The sequence below is a fragment of the Argopecten irradians genome, chromosome 10, assembly GCF_041381155.1.
Source record: "Argopecten irradians isolate NY chromosome 10, Ai_NY, whole genome shotgun sequence".
Classification (NCBI taxonomy): domain Eukaryota; kingdom Metazoa; phylum Mollusca; class Bivalvia; order Pectinida; family Pectinidae; genus Argopecten; species Argopecten irradians.
This window is the reverse complement of record NC_091143.1, coordinates 34,275,476-34,288,058: the sequence shown is the minus strand read 5'-3', so window position 1 is coordinate 34,288,058 and position 12,583 is coordinate 34,275,476. Positions and strand designations below refer to the sequence as shown.

At 33.9% G+C, this 12,583-nt stretch overlaps 1 protein-coding gene across 1 annotated transcript in view; it reads right to left on the bottom strand.

Annotated features, from left to right (window-relative positions):
* The window catches only part of LOC138333710 (protein madd-4-like), a 78,938-nt gene that overhangs the window by 47,292 nt on the left and 19,063 nt on the right, over window positions 1–12,583 (bottom strand). The window lies entirely within an intron of this gene.

The window sequence follows — 12,583 nt, the reverse complement described above, 5'->3', positions numbered from 1 at the left end:
GTCAAACACTGTCGCCGATAATGCTCGCCTTAATGCTAACAACATATCTGGCGACACTTCAAAACCCACTAAACACGAGGTCAACAAATTAATCTAATTTAAATCATTTTTGTATGTTTGGATGAGACATGTTTTCAACAATTTTCAACAAAATTACATTTGCTTCCGTAGAACTAAGTTGACATCTGAGATGTGTCTACAAAAGAGCCGCTTATCCGTGAAAACGTTTTAACTTCGGGTCAAGGGAGATAATTCGACAAATTGATCCTTTAAATTCCAATGTTAAAGGCCTCTGCCTGCCGCTCTAATAACAAGGGGTTTGCTCTCGCTTCAAATAAACCTGTAGATTGAAGGCAGACATCACGGTTAATTAGACAAGCTATTCTATGCATCTGACGATGACAAAAACATTATGATCGTTTAGTATAATTTGCTCTTCCGCTCTTTGTTATAATTAATTGTTGTTTTAGTTTGAAATACCATAATGACTCACCACACTAATATCATATCTTTTGATGATATTCAATAAAATGTCACTGTATTAATAAGCATTATAACAAAGCGCTTTACAAAGTAGTCGAAAACGAACAGACGACTGGTCCTTTTGATTTTGTCTAGCCGAATGCATTTGTTTGTTTTTGAAGATAAACTTGGCGGTAGATGTTATCATTATGTCGATACGGGTACTCAAGACAAAGAGTGTTTATCAAACCAAAATGTCACAATATGCCTATATAAACAGATGCTAAATTCACTATTGCTATATCAAATCCCATTAAGATAAAATAGTTTACTATTGTTCAATAAATGCTTGCATCTTCAATGCTTTTTGAATTACATAAAAAATACATATTTGGTTTTTAATATGATATTTAATGGAATATTGCAGCTTTAAGAAAGAATTAAAGTAAGCAAGACAGAAATCAGAGATTTTCTAGCATGACCTGACGTACCGTGTAAGGAATTTGCCTGTTATATGCTATGGCATGGTAGTAATAGGTGACTATTTGGTATTTTTCTTTACGATCACGTCATAATATTTCTATTGACACCGTCCCATGATTGGCTTGTTTAACCAAACATGGCAGCTGATTTGATTTTAAACATATTTTTATTGTTGTAAATTATTGACAACAGAGATTGGACACTAGTTTTGCCAACTTGGTAACGTCCTCTCCCGAATACATAATATGAATATATTCATAATGGACAGCAATACGTATACATAATATGAATAAAAAAATTCTATTTTAAGAATGTTGGAGAAAAGGGAAAGATGGAGAAGTATAGGAGAGGAGAATAGTTATTTATTAACTTATAATTATTTGTAACAAAGCTGAGAACGATGCTTAGCTGTGTTCTTTGGCCGGGGCATTGCTCGCCCATTATTAATATAACTTTACAGGTTAGGATGGTCAATTACGCGTGTTTCCATTTTTATAGTGTGTTGATCCTGTTACACCCATATATTGTAACTGACATGTGCATATTTCATAATGAATCCAATATGATAAACTCCATACAGCTGATAACCGTTTATATTTACACACCTATTTTATTAAAATATTTTTGAAGAATGTAATCTTGTTCATATTTTCGAGAGCAGGGAATTCACTAGTTCACATTGTTTGAAAAAAAGTAATTGTCCATGCCCTCAAAAGTAATTTTATATATATTTTGAAAACTGATGTTTTCAACTCGCCGGAAGGTACCAATTATAAAATTTATAAGCATGATTTGAATTTTGAAAACTATTTGATTGTTCTTCCTCCACGTCTGGCGAAGGCCAATTGTAAATTTAGATAATGTAATGTAAAACTACCGATTGAAAATGGCAGATGGATTAATATACCAAGAGAACAACGATTTTGTAGTGTGTGTAAACTTAAACGGAATTAGAGATGACTTCCATTAACTATTTAACTGTACTGATGATCAATTAGTATTCAATAGAAAGACATTTATGTCTCGATACTAAAGAAATACCAAATACTTATAAATTTGATACTCTTTTCAATTCTGTAGTCAACAATGAACTTGAACTTATTTCACTTACAAAAAGTATAATTATTATACAAGACAGATTTAATGCAGTTCATTCATATAACCAGTATATCTCATGTATATTCTAGTAGTAGTAGATGTGTAATATGTACTGTACTATTTCATTGTTAATGCTGTTTACATGTATATGTCCTGTTTACATATTCTCTACACTACTGTTTGTATGTTAACGGTAATAAAATCATTTTCCTAAGTCTCTCATTGGTCATCTCCAACAAATTCTTGATTACGGTTGATGCATATGCTGTTCACCTTCAGTTGTCATATATCATTGTCTTTTAAATTGTATGTAGTACGTGGTTGCATACTCAGAGTAAAATAACAGAATATCGGTGTTCTATATAGGTAAAAATAATGTACTATGTGATATGACAGAAAGATATGTCGCAATATGCAGTGTGTAGACAATGCATTAAAATTATCATCTTTCTAATGATTTTATGTGGATAAAACACATGCAGGTCATTTTCAACAAACAAATGCAAGATTGCTCAATTAATATCTTTTTAAGGACTTGTACTGATAAATGACATACATGTCACTTTAAACAAACAGGAATGCAAATTTCTTAAATTTCAGTCTCACTAACTCAAGTTGTAAACAGAAGAACGCAACGTGTATTTCTAATATTATACAACATATTCCTCTTACGTCAATAAAGATTGTGCATCCCTCGGCATCACATTAATGCCGCAATAAATTGTTACCTTCTGGCCAAATAACAACCCTCCATATTGTTCTGAACTGAAATCTTACAAGCATTGTTAGCTTAGCCATCACTTTTTTTAGAAATGAGTAACACTTCTTACACAATCGACATAGTTTTGGAAAAAAATATTTGGAAGAATCGTGTCAGAGTGACGGCATGGTTAACTTTAAATAGAAGACAGGGACAGATTGTCTTATTAATACACAATGGATTATTGTTAGTTTCAAATTCCGTTAAGCTTGTCATGCTTTTACACTATTATACCCAGACAGGAATTACAAACACGAAAGCGTCGTAAACGTTTATTATAGACAAACGCGGTACCAGAATGCAATAACGCGTACTTATTATCGGCAATTAAGGTCTATCTTATGTAAGTTATAGCTATATACAGCCCAATGTTTTTATTAATGGTTTTGATACGTTCCCACCACATTACCCCACGTCACGTAACGTACGTGTTGACGGCGTTATTACCAGAACCGTTACAGTTCACGTGCGGAACATGTGCTATTTTTAACGGCATCGATATATTTTCTTACAAAAATACCTAGTGATAGAAAAAAAATTATATCACGTTTGCAATTACGCTGGGAAGGATGTCACATGGGAAGGATGTCACATGGCGCTAATCTATTTGAATAATATTGGGATGGGTTATAAAAACGTAACGATAAATTATAATTATGACTGTGTTGAGGCATTAAAAATCAAATAACAAAATACAGTATTTACGTTAGCAATTTAACTGCTATTAATAATACTTTAAACGTGGATATATGCACGAGTGTTTAATTTCACGATTTGTAAGTGAAAATATTTCGCGACTTCCTTAGAAGTGATAAGTATGACTGTAAGATTTTGCAACATATTTTCATAAAGACACAATGTATAACGCAATGGGGTTATTAACACGCATGAAAATCCTGCTCGCGTAAATCACCACTTTACTGTAATGTTTGATAGACATAATAGCTTAGCGGTAACTAAAATACACTGCGAACCGTTACAGTTCACGTGCGGAACATGTTATTTAAAATTTTATCGACTATATATACATATAGGCAGCAATCTCGAAAAGGAACACTGTTGCTTCATTAACAATGATTTTGATTAATTACAGGATAATCAGACGGTGGTTAGCAATATGCTTTGTAGTTTAAATGTCTCAATTTTCTTTCCAATTTGTGACCTTTTAAGATTCTTCTATTCTATATTGTCAATGAAGCAGGGATGCATCCTCTACCGGACATATGGGGCTATTTCATTAGGCATTTTCTTGCGTATTACTGCATAATTTATGTAAATATTTTTCCTATGCTAAAATTGAACGGCACGATCATTATTGAGTACCATGATGGAATAGTCACTTTTGATTTCATGTACTTTTCCTGAATAATATCACTATAAACGTTTATAATCTTTTCATATCATATAAGCTTTTCCTTTGTTCGGTTAATGAGATATAAAGCCCTTCTTCAAACACTGTTACCCAATGATGAATTCTAATAACAGTGCTTTCTTATCACGAACAAATCTGCCTGATATACCAACTTTCTCTGTAGACTATCGAGAAGCATCCATCACTTTGACTTAAGGCGTGCTAGGTCCTGATACAGTCGCATTTGAAGTACGATAAGAGTTTAAATATAGTGAAAGATGACAGAACCGAAGTTCCTACGGCCCTTTTTTTCTCATTATAAAGTCGACATCTAAAGTACAGCAACAAATGGAATCCTCCTATGCCATAAGAACTACTATCCGACTATAAAACATCATGCTTTACTTTCCCATTTAGATCAACATAGGAAATCAGAGTATACGAAGTGCCTTACCTGTTCCGCATTGCATCATCACTTATTCTCAAATTTCCATGATGCCAACTTAGGGTTTACATTGGGTTTTACGACATTCCTTATCGATTGCCCAATACTATTATTTGATTTGCGATAACTATAATGATTTAATCTGATTACATTGAGACTAAAAAACGACAGTGTAGTTATTTATGTAGATGAATATTTATCGATTTATGTAGGATTGTGTTTTATTAGTTGTAGTTTGAAATAATTGTATACTTATCAACCCTAGAACTTTTTTGTTGAGGTGTTATATCGACCTGGTGGTATACATTAATCTAATTCAAACATAATTTACAAATAATATATGCTTCAGCAAAGTCAGTTGCATTAAATGTATATGAAATTCTACATTTACAAGAAGAATAGTCCAAGAAATAACTTATTACATGTAGGATCTCGAAGTTGTGTTTTTGACATACCAACACTATAGTGACCTGAATGTGATATAAGGATACAATTATAGACCTTTTTTCATGTAGATACGATGATTTATCAACCCGAGGAATTAAAACGTAATTTATTTAAATTAGTAGCTGATACATTCTCAAAATTGAAAGGTTTTAACACTGGTTCTATTGCTCGCCTTGCATTCTTAAAATGTATTCTTTAACTTAAAGTTATATGTGCCGTATTTTTCATAGTCACGAATCAAGAATAGCTTTTAATATGTTATTCAACTCCAAAAGTTACCAACATTTTGAGAATTACAATACTTTCAATGTATTGGTTTTAATTTTACAAGTACAAAAGAGAGCTGAAAATGATTTTTGGCAGTACTGCCAAAAATCATTATATTAATATCTTTAGTGTAGTGAAATGCGTTCATACGGTCAGACCATGAAGCCATATTATTGCCCACAATTTCATTGCTTTTTACAGTATTATTAGAAATTGTAAAGTGATTTCTGAAGGTATGTTTCCATCTAAACGTGTATAAGGCATAAAAAACAAGAATTTCACGGTGCATAACCTATGTGTTCCAACTAATGTTTATAAGGCATTATATATGTTTGTCTGTCCATTTGAATGATTTTCACAGCTTTATTCATTAAAACTTATGGTTTTAAATAGATAATTGAAGAAAAAATAACATGTCCAAATTTTCAGCCAGTGACGGCACATATAACTTTAACATGTTTTAGTTGTTCATCACTGAACGCAGTATCTTGCAGACTTCTCACATTACGATGTATTATCCTGATCTTGTAGCTTTCGGAAAGTCCCTTTTCGCTATATTTCGGTACGTCTGAACCATAAAATTAGTCATGACGTCATATATCTAGAATTTTTTCGATATTTAACACACATGTTACTGGATCCAGCAGGTAGTCCAGTTATGTCTTCGATTTCGGGGTTTATATTGAATTTCATTCCTGACCTTATGTATTTACATATCTAAACGGCAAAATAGCTTAAGATAACTGCGGTTGATCAATATAAGGAGTTGTTTCAGTGTTCAACAACGATGGTCAAAAGAAGCAATCGACGTTACCTTAATTCTGCTGTGTGAATCCTTAGTTTCTTATATATAATGCATGCAAAAGAGAAATGTACTCGCTTCCCTGAGCATTGCCACCTGGGGGCCTGGATCAAGGCCAGACATCAGCAAAGATAAAAATACCATCTATCATTCGATATTAAAAAAAAAAAAACAAGGGAAAAGTCTGTTAAGATCACAAAATATTTTAACGTAAATTTTGCGCATTTGGCAATATTTACTTTACCACGGAAACTCTCAATTTTTACACCTCATAACGAAGATGGATTTATCTGGTGAGCAGATTGCATTATGAGCATGTGTCATAAATATGTGTGAAGATTTAAACGTACACATGGGTGATACAGATATTCCAAGCGAAAGATGAATAATTATTTTCTTTGAAGATTTAGAAAAAAAATATTGCTTACATCAAAACAAGCCATATCTATTTCGTAGTTAGTATGTGGATTCAAAAAAATATAGTAATATTATTTATGCATTTTAAAAGCAAATCGTGAATTGAATTGGTTTTCAAGAATAAAAATGCAGATTTGTTTAATCTCAAAGCATGCTAATCCCGACTTAAACACAATATAAGCTAGATCTTTTTTCAAAGAATTATTTATCTGTCAACACAATCATGGAAAGAGTACAATAATGTAAGAACCAGAAGCTTCGGAAAATGAGAAGATAATCGCTTCAAGGACCACCCCACATCAAAAAAGGAGGGCACACGTGTGGCCGGTTACGCTATTTAATGAAAATAATTTGGAGGTTTGGTTTGTTTAGTTTTACGTCCTATTAACAGCCAGGGTCATGTAAGGACGTGCCAGGTTTGTTGGTGGAGGAAAGCCGGAGTACCCGGAGAAAAACCACCGGCCAGCGGTCAGTACCTGGCAACTGCCCCACATAGGATTCGAACCCGCATCCCAGAGGTGGAGGGCTTGTGGTAATATGTCGGGACATCTTAACCACTCGGCCACCGCGGCCCCTATAATTTTTGGAGGTTAACGAATAAACATCTGAAATGATCCTGACCTAACGACTACTTATAGTCAAAAACGAAACAATATTACTTAAACGTGATCGGCTAAAATACATTTCTAACGATTCTGAAACAGATTAATACCTTGTTATTAGCTTTGTGGTGAAATGTTTGAGTGCAAATGTACTATTTTAAGCATATTATTTGTATACTGCCGTATTAAAAATATTATATTTGTTATAATGCCAGTAGTATGAGAAATTTGAATGATTTTATTATACACAATTTATTTAATTCATAACAGGGCCGCGGTGGCCGAGCGGATAAGATATCTCGACATGTTACCACAAGCCTTTAACCTTTGGGTCGCGTGTTCAATTTCCAAGTGGGGCAGTTGCCAGGTACTAACCGCTGGTGGTGGTTTTTTTCCGGGTACTCCGGCTTTCATACACCATCATACTGTCCTAACATGACCCTGGCTGTTAATAAGACTTAAAAACAAACGAAAAATTTAAAACGTTTGATAAGTTAACAACGATAATGTGACCTATTATTCACTTTCACACCCACCATGCAATCCCATTTGTTACCCACTAAGCAGTCAATATTTTCACCTACGTATGTCACTATATTTTAGTAATTTTAATGTCACTTTTTCGCCAATCATTTTTTTCTGGACAATCACAATTTTTATTAGAAAATCTCTGTATATTTCTATCTTGATAACTGCTGTTTTTTATCCCACAAAAATCGCTACTATGTGCCTCATAATAGATATTTTACCGTAAAATTGTTATTCCATAACTCATAATCGCTATATTTATCATTGTCTACCATAGACTAACTTCAACATTACCTGATTCGATAATACACTCTTAATTTCAGAAGAAATGATAGCTTAGTTGTGAGAGATTTTGATGAAATAAAAACAACGGAAAAGAAACACGATATAATTACGTGTGTGATTTATTGTCTTCACCTCCATTGGGGAAAACACTTTTAGAATATCTTGAAAAACAAAGTTTTGCTAGAATATATGACATTGATCTTTTCAATCATAAACACAGACGGAATATTTTTTCTCATAAATATCTACTTACTTCTAGTTGATATACTGTGTGAAGTATTAAGGTCAAGTGCTATGTAAGAATGCAATATACACAAGTGTTCTGCTAAGTGTGATTTCCTTAGGATTGTTGGATTGTTTCGTTTTCTCACTTATTCTTTTTGATGAATACAGGTTTTATTTAGAGAACAAATTCAATATGTTCGCTGCATCATTAAGTTTATTCAGATAACTTGCATTGTTGTCCTAATTAGAAAATTATTTTCCGACATTTTGTTATTGTTTCTAAATATAAAAGGCAGTTTGAAATTGAAAATACGATTGTTTCGCATGTTGAAAACAGGGTAGTATATGGCAAATTCCTTTGAAGAAGAGATTTGGTTAAACTATGTTGTCTTGAAACTTTGGTGGACCCTGTTAGATTAAAACTAGATTGTATGGAGAGACTCTCATGTTGATATAGAGACTTCCATTTCGCTGCCGTTAACAATCATAAAACAGAGATGGTGTCTATTGAAGATAATGCGTCATTCACCATTAACAAAAAATGATCAATATGAAAATATATTCTCATTCAAATATTTGAAATAGATTGAAGTGTAGTATTTATTTTTATATATTGGCTGTCCATGAAAACTCTCCGGAAGCTAATGTTCCCGCCAAATCATAGGCTGTTCCGTCGACTGCATACGTATTTTTTTTAATTTTCATACTAGATTGTTTATCTATTTTCTTTTGTAAACGATAATGGCTACTTCAAATGTAAATATAAGCGTTGGTTTTCTAGCATATCTATCATGGTGTGTTAACGCGCACCACTGGATATGCCAGAACACCAAATGTATGTTACACACCAATGCATGTTTATCAAAAAAGCTTAATTACTATGACATCGTTATCCATATTTTTATTTAAGAAAGAACAGACTGGTTACGTCATATTCATATATTTCTGAATTAGAAAATTTCTCGCCAAAAAACACGAAAACGTTTTGACTTCAGGAGTAACTGCCAATATGTCAAATCATACGTGCATTTTACAATCAGTATTATGTTGATATAATAGGAAGTGGTGACCACTTAAAACAAACACTCAGCTGATCTGAAAAACGAGTAGGGATGTCAAATTTAAGTTACACCTCTTAATATGAAAATGACACTTTACTAAAGTCGCTTTTTTAAGTATACAATGTATGTAACTGATTGTCATAATTAATATCTGATACAGTTTTATCGCTTTACGCTAATTTTCCTAAAACAAGAATCAACAAATACAGCGAATGCCGTCCTGTCTGTTACAAGAAGTAAACACACCTATCAACCAATATGGTCACCCAGCCATTATCCAACCACCCAGGAACAACCCCTGTAGCAGTATTTGAAGTGCGTGGTGCGTGTTTGAAGTGGTGTGGTGTGTGTGTGTGTGTGAAGTGCGATTGTGTTTTAGAAGACTGCAGTATGTCCATGTTGTGTTGCATTGTCGTGACTGCAGTATGTCCATGTTGTGTTGCATTGTCATAGTGGGACTCTTGTTCATTCTTAACTCGCTGAAGGATGGCACCAAAGACACTGAATAACATACTCAACCCGACCAATAATACTTACAACTCACAAACCAATCGTTCCATCACTTTATACTGATCGATAAACTGGAGAAGCAAACTATCATTTTAATTGGCTATATGTTGTGTCGCAGTAAGGACTAGGAAAAAGATTAAGACATCATACTCATATTGCAATGGCAACCTGAACCTTAACCTCCGGCTCGGGTACTATGCAATCCCTCGACAACACTATGAGACCATAGTGCCCTCAAAAGAAAGCAATAATGTTTTTAGTACATAACGAATTGAAAAAAAAAATGATAGGACAAACAATTATGTACGATCACCAGTAATTATTTATTTAAACGGGTGCGGCCACGTCTAACGTTTAGAAATGTCATGGTTGGAGGCGTCTAAATATATTTTTCCGGGCAGAAAATACTCACTGTATATTTCGTTGCCTGCTCAGTCCAATTTGCTATTGGTTCTTTTGTAAATTCGTCAGCATTCAAGTTGCCAAACCGTGACATTTATGTTTGCAAAACGTCGTCCGCACACAGCTTGTTTGCCAGTGGACAACGCAGATAGCGATAGTGACGTCATTTTCTTCAATATGACGTTCGTAACACAAAGCGCGCCAAACCATAGTCCCGCGGGAAACCATAGTCCCGGGACTATGGCTAAATAGTGCCCGGGGGCTGAGCCAATGAAATCGCGAGAAAAAGTCACGTTATGTACTAATTAGCAGAATGCATATAAATAATATTAATCATATGATCATATGACCGATGTATGGTGTTCAAAAGTGTAGAGTTAATAGATGAATGCCTTTTTAGATTATTAGGGCCAACTGCATAATTTCGAATCCATCTTTAAGTCACAGCTATTGTTTCAATACATTTGTCATGATAATCAAAGACGCATTTAAATGATACTTCAGAAATGCAATAACAAAATTTTGATGAGAGCTTGTGCCTTTGGATGAAAGAATCAATTAGCTGAGTAAATTGAATTGTAAGCATATAGTCTTACAACGTAATGCTGTTGATTATTAATATACGAGGAAAGTGCATCTATTTTTATACCGTCAATATTGCACGTGCTACCTACTATCTAGATCACGTGGTTATCTTGATGGTTCTTATAGAGCTAATCACAACGTTCTTCAGTGAACAACTGTAGTCTCTAAGAAAGAAATAAAATCACAAATTATACATTTATCCTGTCTGCATTCAAGTCTAAAAGCATGTGCATGACGTGATATCCTTAGACAATTGTTGCACGCTGATGCACGTTCTTGAAATGCTTTTTGAAGTCCGTAGTGTAACGTTTTCAGACGTCATTGAAACCTTGATGCAATATTCTCCTAACTATGTAATACTATTTATATGTAAATTTGATATACAGTGTATGTATCTACTAAGCAAACGATTCACAGCACCTATTAATTGTTTGTTTAGCTATCCTAGCAATATAATAATCCTATTCTTACAAACATATTATGTGAATAACCATATAACGCACTATATCTTTTAGATGAAAAGTATCACTATGTTAGCTTAATGATAAATATTATTTTTTCTCCTTAACATAAATCAGATAATGTAGTCCATTGAATTTGTTTTTACTTGAGTATTGTCATTTTGAATATTCAAAAATTCTGTATATTATTCATATTTGTTTTTATTTAAACAACATATGTTTGTAAATTGACAATGTGTTATATTCAAGCTCAAATCCAAGGCAGATAACTCAAGTCCAATCTATACATGTACCAATGCAGAGAGAATAAAGAGATACTTGATGGGTTGTTGAGAGAATTAAGAGTCTTAGATGGGATTCCTGACGGATGTGATGAGCTAATAATTCGCTTTGGTTCTTTAAGAATTTACATCAAGCTGTCTAGGAAGTCAGCAAACCACTTGTATATAATTCGGAACATATGCAACAAAAGGGATTAATTCCACATTGTATAGATACGCCTATATAACAAGTTATTCATCCTTATGGATTCACGACCATTGGTTAAGGTGTGGATGGGTATATTATCATGTCAATATTATATAGAATGAAATAGGTAACACTCTGCACTAAGATAATGTTTAATAGAATCGTACATGGGTCTGGAAATGGACCAGGGTTTCCACATTACTTGACAGGGATGTCCCTCGGTTGCTAGGGAAAAGATAACTCTTTGATATCTTTACTTGGGTAGGAAAAAGCTCATATACGCTATACCATGGCGTGCGTCATCAATGTATGTGGCAACCATTGTCGACGACGTCATGAATATTGACGTATTGCGACGTTAGTGTGATGACGCCGACCTCAAAACTGATTTTAATTTCTTTTCTTTAAGTTATGGGAGAAAAATATATAAACATTGGTTTGTCAGGTGGACAGGGATATCTAAACCCTCATGAAAGGTTAAGGTCGTCAAACCTTGGCAAGCCTCGGAATGACAAGGCAAAAACTTGTCTCTCGGGTTGAGACATCCCTGTCCTCATTACAGATTCATGTAGGATTCTGTTTATCTCAGCTCGAGTGAAAGAAGGTCTGAAATCTGTCAAGAAGGTCGATACACCCCTGTCCACTCGGTAGACTAATGTTTGATATTTATTCCCTCATATATCAACGCAAAATTGTGACATATCACCTTTTAGCCGTCATCAAAAGGGCGTCAAAATGCACACAAAATTGATGACGTCATCGACAATGGACACCGCATGTCTTGATTACGTCATGTAATTGATTAGCTCGTGTGGATTGTATTTTTTCTTTCCCGGGTAAAATATTTTTTCCCGTGGGAACCGTCGGATAACGATCTCAAGAATGAGAGAAAAATATATGAATTCGGCTTAGAACATTAATTTT